Source organism: Salvelinus sp. IW2-2015, unplaced genomic scaffold (genome assembly GCF_002910315.2).
Source record: "Salvelinus sp. IW2-2015 unplaced genomic scaffold, ASM291031v2 Un_scaffold4341, whole genome shotgun sequence".
Classification (NCBI taxonomy): domain Eukaryota; kingdom Metazoa; phylum Chordata; class Actinopteri; order Salmoniformes; family Salmonidae; genus Salvelinus; species Salvelinus sp. IW2-2015.
The window spans coordinates 19,290-31,671 of record NW_019945612.1 but is presented as its reverse complement, the minus strand read 5'-3'; the positions used below and the strand labels follow the sequence as shown (position 1 = coordinate 31,671).

Sequence of the window (12,382 nt, the reverse complement as noted above, 5' to 3'; positions counted from 1 at the left end):
GTGTGTGTGTGTGTGTGTGTGTGTGTGTGTGTGTGTGTGTGTGTGTGTGTGTGTGTGTGTGTGTGTGTGTGTGTGTGTGTGTCGTGCGTGCGTGCGTGTGTTTCAGGACACTTTCCCGAAACAACAGCCCCCTGTTTAGCTCTCAGAGGGCCTGCCAGAAAAAGAGCTGTAATACCCAGGGGTGTCTTTGACTGTGACCATGTGTCAGTCTGTGTCTATGAGGAAGACAAGGCAAAAGAGAAAGAGAAAAATGTTTGTATGTTTTGTGTGTTCATGTGTGCACATGCTTGTCATGTTGCGTGCGTGCATCCGTGGCTTCTGTGTGTTCTGTGTGTCACTAGTCACTCTGGATAAGAGCGCCTGCAAAATGAATAAAATGTAAGTGTGGGTAAGTGCGTGCCTATGTGTATGTACAGTATGTATGTGTGGTGTGCATGCACGCTTCTCTCTCTCTCTCTGTGTGGTGTGTGTGTGTGTGTGTGTGTGTGTGTGTTGTGTGTGTGGTGTGTGTGTGTGTGTGTGTGTGTGTGTGTGTGTGTGTGGTGTGGTGTGTGTGTGTGTGTGTTGTGTGGTGTGTGTGGTGTGTGTGGTGTGTGTGTGTGTGTGTGTGTGTGTGTAATAAACAATGTTGTCTGTGAGTGCTGACTGTGGTTAAGGGCCCATAACTCTGTCCTGTGACTGATGTGACACCAGCGTTTAACTGGTTGCCCCGGAGGCAGCAGCAATAGGCCAGGGAACGCTTGAACATAACACCACACACACTAAGTTAAGCTACAAGCAACCTACACACACACACTGAGGAACAACACAACACATGTGCAGTGCTACACACACGTACATTCTCTGCAGAGCTATAGTCGAAAACAGTGAAACACACAGAACAGCACCTGACCTTCCACCAGGAAGAAAAACCACTTTACGAGGTCTTAACTTCATAAATCATGCCTCTGAACCAGAGGGCCTCAGTCATGTGACCTCACTCTAATCCATCAATCATCAGCATCCAATCAATCAAATGTTATTTGTATGGCAGCAGGCATGTGCCAAGTCTCACAGTGCTCTTCTCCTCTCTGGCGACAGCTGCTGTGGAAAGTAGCTTTGACCTTTTCCCACAACTATTATGGTCAGAAGAACAAGTGACCTTGTAGCCATACACTGTCTATCAATATATATCTTCAACTGAATCACATATAACCCTATATACCATCTGGGCTCACACTCACCACTACACGATCGAGAAGGATGAGAGGTTATGTGGAGAGTGGAGGGTTAATATGTGATTTGTTTGTGTTCAATACACCATGAAAGTGATTATGTCATATGTTGACACCACGTGATCATTACACTGGAGACACATGATATTATGAAGGTYRATCTGTGAAAAACGACAGTTCCMTTTTGCTGATGTGTTTGGCTCCAGGGGGGTCTTGTTGCCACTGTACTGTATGTGTGTCACTAGGGGATGACCCGTATTTTACTGTGTCCTCCAAGACCGTGGACAGTCCCCTGATGAAGTGTACCAGGGTAAGGAATGTATTTTATTGTGTATTGGACAGGAACATAATTGTCTAATTTGACCCGTCACCCCTGCCTTCTGACCTGGCGTTGAGGGGTCGTCGGCAGGGTACAGAGTCTCTGATGCAGGTGTTGGAGGCGGCATCAGCCAGCTCCACGATGACAAACGGACGTTCCTCCAGAGTGACCACGCGCAGGTGCTGTGCGCCATCAGGCGGTTGGAGGAATGGACCGTAACGCGACCACGCTGGATAAACCAAATCCAACTTACCGTTCTCCCACATCCCTACCTGGGGAAAGAGAAGGGATTGGGTTAGACAGGACACACAGAAACATACTCCCATCAACCAACCCCTGTCACATCAGTCACAGCTTTCCTGTTTTGCATGTTATTTTGGCATTAATACGTGTCACATATCAGTTTGCAAACAATGTAAAAAAAAATATATCATTGAGTTAATAAAGCCGCAAACGAATATGGTCTCTTTTTTGTTTTCTTGAGTAAGGCAGCTCCAAAATGCAGGTGTTTCAGCCTAGCTCAGTGCTTTCTGTGGTGGTGGGGCAAGCCAGCAGAAAATTGGAGCATTGTGCCATGATTGGCTCAGTGTTCCGTCACTCATGGGAATACTATGTCACCGCCATGTCTAGAGCTAGAAGATTCTAGCCCCTTGGGTGCTGCCATAGAGTTACATTAGAAGTGCCCATCCAAGAAGGCCATTGGCCACAGATAAAATGAAGTCAAATCACATTATATCTACTGTAGCTTTGATTGGACTGATCATGTCAACATCATACTTTCAAAATCTTAGGTAGCAAGCTAGACAAGCAGTCATCATCATGAATCACGTCGACAATCTACTGGAAAATCCTTTCTTCCAGTCCCCAGTTGTTTTGAAAGCATCCAGAGAATGACAGACTTTGATGACATAGTTTGATGACAAAATTTGCCCACGAAGGGCCGCCGGGCCACCGTCCTGTTCAAGTGAACACAGCACAACAAGGTGAGTCCAAAAATGTCTTGTATGCTGCTGCATAAATGATGTAATATGCCAAGGAGATATGTATACTGTAGCTAAGAAAGTACTACTAAGTGTATGTTGTGTTGTAAGTAGTTAGTGGCCCATGTGCCTCACCCTAATAATTTGGTCTATTTTCACCTATTCATTTCACCTACTGTTCTGACTTGGTGGTGTATATTTAGCCTATAACCTGTTTTTCAGAAATATAATCATTGAATATTGTAAGAGCTATCCTACAGTTCTGACTTGGTGTACAAGGAGAACGCTGTAAGAACGGCCCATGTTCTGAATTCTGATGCTGTACATTTCAAAAGTGCTAAACAAATAGTTATAATGACTACGTCTATCCTAGTTCGCTCATTAATGTCACAATCGAAATTACGCATTGCCTTATCCGCTTGTCGTCCCCTTATGCCATAGTTTGTACATCTCAATTGTCAGTAGAAACCACATTTGTTTAAGCAAGTCAGCCATATCAGCTATGTATTTTTAAAAGGCAGTAAATGAGGCTGAATGAACTGTTTCGCTGCCAGACAAGGCTCCATGGATAGCCAGGTGTAGCAGTGGTAAGATGTTGGGACTGCTGTTGGAACAGCTTTATGTAGTCCCTAACAGTTTGTGGGTACCGTTTGTCACCGTTATAGTGCAATTCATGTATTGTTTAGTGTTGTGTGTGTTAGTGGCTTTGCGGCATACATCTCAGCATTAAAAATTTCCCCCCACAAGATTACATGCTTAAAATCGCCCACTGAGTGGCCAATCCCAGTTATTATATTGTACTGTGACTGTATGTGACCAGTGAGTTAGAGAAACAACAGGTCTGACAGCGTTTTCAACCACATCCACCTCAGAACGAAACAGACAGTTCAACACGACAGAAGAGAAACATTCAGACCCAGTATTCTTCTTCACACGCGCGCACACACACACACACCATAACACACACACACACACACACACACAACACACACACCACACACACACAAACACACAACACTACACACACACACACACACACACACACACACACACACACACACACAACCACACGAGCCAAACCAGGGTATTGAGATAGCGGTATCCACACACTGGCCATAAAGAGTTTTCCCAATTTAAACAACGCAGAGACACATAAAGAAGACCTCACCTAGAACTAACAACAGTGTTCCTTCAGACTGAGGTTTTCAACAGACCTAAAGTCTTTGTCTTGCCACTAGTTGGTGCAGTGATCTGGAGAAGGAGTACTGTAGCCTGGGATTGAATATAGTGTACCCAAGCTGAGTTCTGACTGAATAAACTTTAACCACATGAACCAGCCAATAGATCAGCTGCAGGACAGATATTAAAGACCCAATTTGGGTTCCAAAAAAGAAAACATTTAAAATGAAACTACCACTTAAAACGCCGTCAATCACGCTTCTCCAAGAATAACTGTTCCGTAGGAAGCAGACACTAAAGATTAAAAGAAAAATTAAATCAAACATGCTGTTGTCAATGAATAACAAAATGAATGTGAAGGCAATTAAAACGAGCTCCATAACATAGATCGAATTCAACAGCCTTGCGTGCTTCTTACGTAGACACACTGTTCAGACCTAGCTTTCCTGTTGCTTGATGATGTTTAAGTGTCAGTACATATTGACTGACTGCGGTGCTCAGCCTAACAGTGGTCAGACATGGAGAGCAGTGTTAGTGCTGGGTACAACCGTCTACAGGCAAGTGTGTCCTCCAGGTGAGTGAGAGCATTATGCAGGATGCACAGGTTGCACATAAGGAGCGGAGAAGACAGTGTGTAGTGCGTATGTAGCAAGTGTGTTCCAACATGGGAAGGGCAGCGTGTAGCTGGGTAATGACATGTTGCCCACAGAGGACAAGCAAGCTGGTTAGTGACTGGGTTAGGATGGGCATTACAATTGTTCCCAGCAGCAGGACGGCGACGCTCGCCTTATGCGGGAAGATAGCATGTTGCCATCAGAGCACGAGAGCAGTGCTAGGCTAATAGATGTCCTCACAGAGACGGGAGCGGCTATCTGTAAATGTTTAGCAGTGTGTTCCGCAACGTTAGCAGAAGCTGTGTGCGGTATGTTTAGCTTTAGTTCCCAGAGACAGAAGACTAGTCAGAGTTATCTGTGTTGATGATAGTTATAGCACGTGTTGTACCACAGTTGGAATGGGGCATGTTAGTTGCTGTTGTATATGCTTAGCAGTGTTGTTCCCACAGAGGACGGAGAGCGAGTGTAGTGCTGGGTGGTAATGTCTAGCAGTGTTGTTCCAGACACAGAGGAACAGGAGAGCAGTTAGTGCTGGGGGGTAATGAGCAGTGTTTTGTTCCCACAGAGACAGGAGAGCAGTGTTAGTGCTGAGTAATGTCTAGCGTGTGTCCCACAGAGGAAGTGAGAGCAGTTAGTCTGTGGTAATAGCAGTGTTGTCCCACAGAGAACAGGAGAGCAGTGTTAGTGCTGGGTAATGTTAGCAGTGTTGTTCCACCAGAGGACAGGAGAGCAGTGTTAGTGCTGGGGTTAAGAGCAGTGTTTCCCACAGGGACAGGAGAGCATGTTAGTGCTGGGTAAGTTAGCAGTGTTGTTCCACAGAGGACAGGAGAGCAGTGTTAGTGCGGGTAATGTTAGCAGTGTTGTTCCCACAAGGACAGGAGACTAGTGTTAGTTGCTGGGTAATGTTTAGCAGTGTTGTTCCCATCAAGCATGGACAGGATGAGCAGTGTTAGTGCTGGGGTAATTTAGCAGTGTTGTTCCCACAGAGGACAGGAGAGCAGTTTAGTGCTGGGTAATTGCTAGCAGTGTTGTCCCCACAGAGGAACAGGAGAGCAGTGTTAGCTGGTAATGTTAGCAGTGTTGTTCCGCACAGAGACAGGAGAGCAGTGTTAGTGCTGGGTAATGTTTAGCAGTGTTGTTCCCACAGAGGACAGGAGAGCAGTGTTAGTGCTGTGGTAATGTCTAGCAGTGTTGTTTCCACAGAGAGGACAGGAGAGCAGTGTTAGTGCTGGGTAATGTTTAGCAGTGTTGTTCCCACAGAGGACAGGAGAGCAGTTTAGTGCTGGGTAATGTTAGCAGTGTTGTTCCCACAGAGGACAAGGAGCAGTGTTAGTGCTGGGTAATGTAGCAGTGTTTTTCCCACAGAGGACAGGAGAGCCAGTGTTACGTGCTGGGTAATGATAGCAGTGTTGTTCCCACCAGAGGACAGGAGAGCATGTTAGTGCTAGGGTAATGTTTAGCAGTGTTGCTCCCACAGAGGACAGGAGAGCAGTGTTAGCGCTGGTAATGATAGCAGTGTTGCTTCCCACAGAGACAGGAGACGAGTGTTATGCTGGGTAATGATGAGCAGTGTGTGTTCCCACATACGAGAGCATGTAGTAGCGGTATGTTAAGTGTGCTCCACAGGGCGGAGATAAGTGTTCAGCGGTATTCTTGCAGTGTTTCTGTGTTCTAAGCCGGAGCTGGGTCCTCTCCCGGGTGCTAAGTAATGGTGCAGTTATTGTAAGAAGAACATTAAAAGATTCAGTATGGAGGCCAACAGCGTGGATGTGACAAATAGGCATATAGAGATGTTTATCCGCTTTGTTGTGTATGTTGTGTCGATTGTTGTGTGCGTTGTAGTATGTGTGTGATGTGTTAATGTGTGCTAGTATGTCTAGAATAGTGATTGCTGTGTATGTGTGTGGTGATGTTTGTGTGGATGGATATGTGTGATATGTGTGGTGTGTGTAATGGTTTGTGTGGGTTGTGTGTGTGTAGTGTGTCGTGGGCGCTGTGATGTGCGTTTCTATAAGTGTGTATGTATACAGCATGTCAGGAAATAGGATTGTGTGTGTGTGTGTTGCTGTTGGGGTGTCTGTGTTGTGTCTGGTGTGCCTGTCGTATGTGTGTGGTGTTGTGTGTGTCTTGTCTGTGGTGTCTTATAACCTGGGTTTGCCTCTAGGGACTGAGGGGCAGTGCAGAGGCTCCTAATTGAAAGGTTCATATACGAGAAATGGCAGAAGTCAGCATGTTACAACACAGCTGAAACTGGATCTGGTGGACTGTTCAATCAGCAGCGGAGGCCTGACATCCACCACGGTGTGAGGGGGTGTGTTGTGTGTGGGTGTGTGTGTGTGTGTGTGTAGTGTCTGTGTGTGTGTGTGTGTGTGTGTGTGTGTGTTATGTGTGTGTGTGTTGTGTCGGTGTGTGTGTGTGTGTGTGTGTGTTGTGTGTGTTGTGTTGTGTGTGTGTGTGTCATGTGTGTGTGTTGTGTGTGTCGTGTCGTGTCTGTGTGTGGTGCGTGTGTGTGCGTGCGTCGTGCGTGTGTAAGTGTGTCTGTCGTGTCTGTGTGTGTGTGTCTGTGTGTGCCGTGTGTGTGTGTGTCGTGCGGAATGTGAAATGTGTTGGGATGGAAGGTGTGTGTGTTTAACAAAGAGCATCTGAGCGTCTCCCTCTACACTGATATGACAGCGTAAAACCCTGCAGTATTTTAAACAGGAAAAAGCACACAGCACATCTCCAACAGGTATTAGGGCTTTCTGAACAAAACACAGCTTTATAAAATATGCATGACAGTCAGGACGATAGCGGGGCTACGCCATACACACACACACACACCACAACACCACACACACACACACACACACACACACACACACACACACACACACACACACACACCACACACACACAACACACAACCACACACACACACACACACACACACCCACGGCACAGCGCAGCTACGCTAGCTCCAGGAGCCAGATGCTAATGAGGCAAAGCAGTACAGTGTCATGTCAGGCAGTTGTCTTTTATGTTCTCTCACGTCCTGCTCAGGTGTCCTTCTAACACCACACAACAGGCCACGGCTCAACACGCTGATTGTCTGCCCTTTAAACGAGCCCAACCTAAACAACCAAATCAGCCATCCAAAACAGGAGGGGAACAGAGAGTCTTGACTACTCCTGTCTGCTGAGCGCAGCTAGATTACCTATGGAATCCTGCATGGCTAACACTCTAATATAGTGAGGCAGATGTCTATGAATCTGTCATGCAACACTCTAATATAGGTGAGCTAGATTCCTATGGAATCCTGTCATGCTAACACCTCTAATATAGGTTGAGCTAGATGTACCTTAGGAATCCTGTCATGGCTAACACCTCTAATATAGGTTGGGCTTAGATGTACCTATGGAATCCTGTCATGGCTAACACTCTAATATAGGTTGAGGCTAGATGTACCTATGGAATCCTGCATGGCTAACACTCTAATATAGGTTGAGGCTAGATTGCCTATGGATCCTTCATGGCTAACACTCTAATAAGGTTGAGCTAGATGTACCTATGGAATCCTGTCATGGCTAACACCTCTAATATAGGCTTGAGCTAGATAACCTATGGAATCCTGTCATGCTAACACCTCTAATATAGGTTGAGGCTAGATGTACCTAGGAATCCTGTCATGGCTAACACCTCTTAATATAGGTGAGCTAGATTAACCTATGGAATCCTGTCATGCTAACACCTCTAATATAGGTTGAGGCTAGATGTACCTATGGAACTGCTCATGGCTAACACCTCTAATATGTTAGGCTAATTCCTATGGAATCCTGCCATGGCTAACACCTCTAATAGTTAGCTAAGTACCTATGGAATCCTGCCATGGCTAACACCTCTAATTAGGATGTTGCTACACACTCACACTAATTACTACTGAACATACACTGGGGCAAAAAAGATTTAGTCAGCACCAATTGTGCAAGTTCTCCCACTTAAAAAGATGAGAGAGGCCTGTAATTTTCATCATAGTACACTTCAACTATGACAGATAAAATGAGAAAAAAATCCAGAAAATCACATTGTAGGTTTTTAATGAATTTATTTGCAAATTTACGATGAAATAAGTATTTGGTCAATAACAAAAGTTTATCTCAATACTTTGTTATATACCCTTTGTTGGCAATAACAGAGTCAAACGTTTTCTGTTAATTCTTCACAAGGCTTTCACACACTGTTGCTGGTATTTTGGCCCATTCCTCCATGCAGATCTCCTCTAGAGAAGTGATGTTTTGGGGCTGTTGCTGAGCAACACGGACTTTCAACTCCCTCCAAAGATTTTCTATGGGTTGAGATCTGGAGACTGGCTAGGCCACTCCAGGACCTTGAAATGCTTCTTACGAAGCCACTCCTTCGTTGCCCGTGCGGTGTGTTTGGGATCATTGTCATGCTGAAAGACCAGCCACGTTTCATCTTCAATGCCCTTGCTGATGGAAGGAGGTTTTCACTCAAAATCTCACGATCATGCCCCATTCATTCTCCTTACCACGGATCAGTCGTCCTGGTCCCTTTGCAAAAAAACAGCCCCAAAGCATGATGTTCCACCCCCATGCTTCACAGTAGGTATGGTGTTCTTTGGATGCAACTCAGCATTCTTTGTCCTCCAAACACGACGAGTTGAGTTTTTTACCAAAAAGTTATATTTTGGTTATCTGACCATATGACATTCTCCCAATCTTCTTCTGGATCATCAAATGCTCTCTAGCAAACTCAGACGGGCCTGGACATGTACTGGCTTAAGCAGGGGACACGTCCAGCACTGTGTGTTACTGAGGTAGGCTTTGTTTTTGGTCCCAGCTCTCTGCAGGTCATTCACTAGGTCCCCCCGTGTGGTTCTGGGATTTTTGCTCCACGTTCTTATGATCATTTTGACCCACGGGGAGATCTTGCATGGAGCCCCAGATCGAGGGAGATTATCAGTGTTCTTGTATCTTCCATTTTCTAATAATTGCTCCACAGTTGATTTCTTCAAACCAAGCTGCTTACCTATTGCAGATTCAGTCTTCCCAGCCTGGTGCAGGTCTACAATTTTGTTTCTTGGTGTCCGTTGACAGCTCTTTGGTCTGGCCATAGTGGAGTTTGAAGTTTGACTGTTTGAGGTTGTGGACAGGTGTCTTTATACTGATAACAAGTTCAAAAGTGCCATTGAACAGGTAACGAGTGGAGGACAGAGGAGCTCTTAGAGAAGAAGTTACAGGTCTGTGAGAGCCAGAATCTTGCTTGTTTGTAGGTGACCAAATACTTATTTTTCCACCATAATTTGCAAATAAATTCATGAAAAATCCTACAATGTGATTTTCTGGAGAGAAAAAATTCTCATTTTGTCTGTCATAGTTGAAGTGTACTATGATGAAATATACAGGCCTCTCTCAGCTTTTTAAGTGGGAGAACTTGCACAATTTGTGGCTGACTAAATACTTTTTGCCCCACTGTACTTGCTTATTAGCGCACTGAGCAAGCAGCACGCAGACAGACAGAGGCTAGACAGACAGACAGACGAAAGACAGACAGACAGACAGACAGACAGACAGACAGACAGACAGACAGACAGACAGACAGACGACAGACAGACAGACAGACAGACAGACAGAACAGACAGACAGGACAGTCTCCAGAGCTGGGATCTGCTCCATTTAAATGAGAATAAACAACGACCCAATAACAGACCCAGAGCAGCTCCTACTGTAAGCCTGCGTTTTAATTTTTACCAACCAAAGACCATCATCCAAGCACACTGCAGCATACCAGGACACAAACAGATATAAAGGGGACTGACTGCCAACTAGTGTATGGAGATTGTACAGTGCTTATGGAGAAATCGGATGTCATCGTTTGAGAATAAAGGGAGAAGTTCAGCTGTCGAGAGGAGTAGCTCAGACAAAGGAAGCAGTGAAAACTGAAACTAGAAGAAAATAACAACCATGGATAACGTGTGTGTGTGTGTGTGTGTATGTGTATGTGTATGTGTATGTGTGTGTGTGTGTGTGTGTGTGTGTGTGTGTGTGTGTGTGTGCGCTTGCGTGTTGGCTATATTGAACGTCAGCGAGGAGATGCTAAAACTCAAAGAGACAAGAGAAAGTCAACAAGAAGAAAGAAAGAAAGAGGCCAAACAGTCAGCGGTCAGTCTCTTCCCCACCTCAGGCACGGATAACCACAGTGAACTTTACATGAACACAAACCTCTGTGACCTGCCCTTGCTTGCTGTTAAGTTTATATTGTGCTTGTTGACAAGGTTTGGCCAGTTCAAGACACTCTKAATGATTTTCCGTTGTACTAATCACCTGGACATCAAAACAACAGGAAATTGAAAACATAGTATCTGCAAATCTGCAACCAAATGGCCCTAAATGGAGCCATGCCTGTCACAGCACAACAACAGGAAGTGATGCCTGTCACAGTCACAATAACAGGAAGTGATGTAAGGTCCTTACATCCTCCCAGCCTTTGCCAGGTGTATAGGAGATTACTTCTAGGACGGGGTTGGCCAGGTAACCGTCACTGTCGAAAGAGTAGTCTCTGCCACCCAACGTGATGTTGCTGAAATACCTGACATTGGGAGACAGGGGGCGGTGTGAGGGGGGAGGGAGAGGGGGAGAGAGGGAGAAAGAGAGTCAGACGGAGCAGTGAGTGAGACTTCTGGGCCACAGATGAACTGCCTCCTCAGATTTATCATGTTAAAAAAAATATGAAAGCTACATTTTTCTCTGTAGTTCTACTAGCAACCTAGACATTTTATGAAATTGGCTTTAGCTAGCCCAGATTGGTTCCCTACCTCATAACTAGCTCTCAATAAGCCATTTCAGGCTGTTCATCAAGTTAAGCTAGCTTATCTAACTATCTTAGCTGGCACGCCTGCTGGCAAGGTTGATAGACTTTAGAAAAGCAAGCAGTTACTAAATGTACTGAATAACCCTCACATTCCATTCAATTTAAGCAAAGATGCATAGAAGCATACTTAGTTTCTTTTTTTTTTTWACATTCAGGAGGATACAGACAGTTCAAGAGGTATGCTTAGATACTGTATGCATAAATATATACAGTTGAAGTCGGAAGTTTACATACACCTTAGCCAAATACATTTCAACTCAGTTTTTCACAATTCCTGACATTTAATCCTAGTAAAAATTCCCTGTCTTAGGTCAGTTAGGATCACCCCTTTATTTTAAGAATGTGAAATGTCAGAATAATAGTAGAGAGAATGATTTATTTCAGCTTTTATTTCTTTCATCACATTCCCAGTCGGTCAGAAGTTTACATACACTCAATTAGTATTTGGCAGCATTGGCTTTAAATTGTTTAACTAGGGTCAAACGTTTCGGGTAGCCTTCCACAAGCTTTCCACAATAAGTTGGGTGAATTTTGGCCCATTCCTCCTGACAGAGCTGGTGTAACAGCGTCAGGTTTGTAGGCCTACTTGCTCATAAATGCTTTTTCACTTCTGCCCACACATTTTCTATAGGATTGAGGTCAGGGCTTTGTGATGGCCACTCCAATACCTTGACTTTGTTGTTCTTAAGTGAGTTTGGGTGGGCATTCTATGTCTGGTGTTCTATGTTGTCCTTGTTTTTGTATTTCTATGTGTTTGGCCTGGTATGGTTCCCAATCAGAGGCAGCTGTCTATCGTTGTCTCTGATTGAGAACCATACTTAGGTAGCATGTTCACACCTGTGTTTGTGGGTGGTTGTTTTCTGTTTTGTGTGTCATCACCTTACAGGACTGTTCATTTGCCGTTTTTGTTGTTTCGTCAAGTGTTTCGTATTTTATTAAAGGTAATATGAACACTTACCACGCTGCACCTTGGTCCTCTTCTCCTTCTCCCGATGACGTTCTTAAGCCATTTTGCACAACTTTGGAAGTATGCTTGGGGTCTTGTCCATTGGAAGACCCATTTGCAGAACTAGTTTAATTCCTGACTGATGTCTTGAGATGTTGCTCAATATAGTCCACTAATGTTCTCTACTCATGATGCCCTAATGCCATATATTTTTTGGTGAAGTGCACCAGCCCTCCTGCAGCAAAGCACCTATCATATGCTGC

At 44.8% G+C, this 12,382-nt stretch overlaps 1 pseudogene; it reads right to left on the bottom strand.

Moving 5' to 3' along the window:
- The window catches only part of LOC112077154 (glutamate receptor ionotropic, NMDA 2D-like), a 29,534-nt pseudogene that overhangs the window by 5,427 nt on the left and 11,725 nt on the right, over nt 1-12,382 (bottom strand).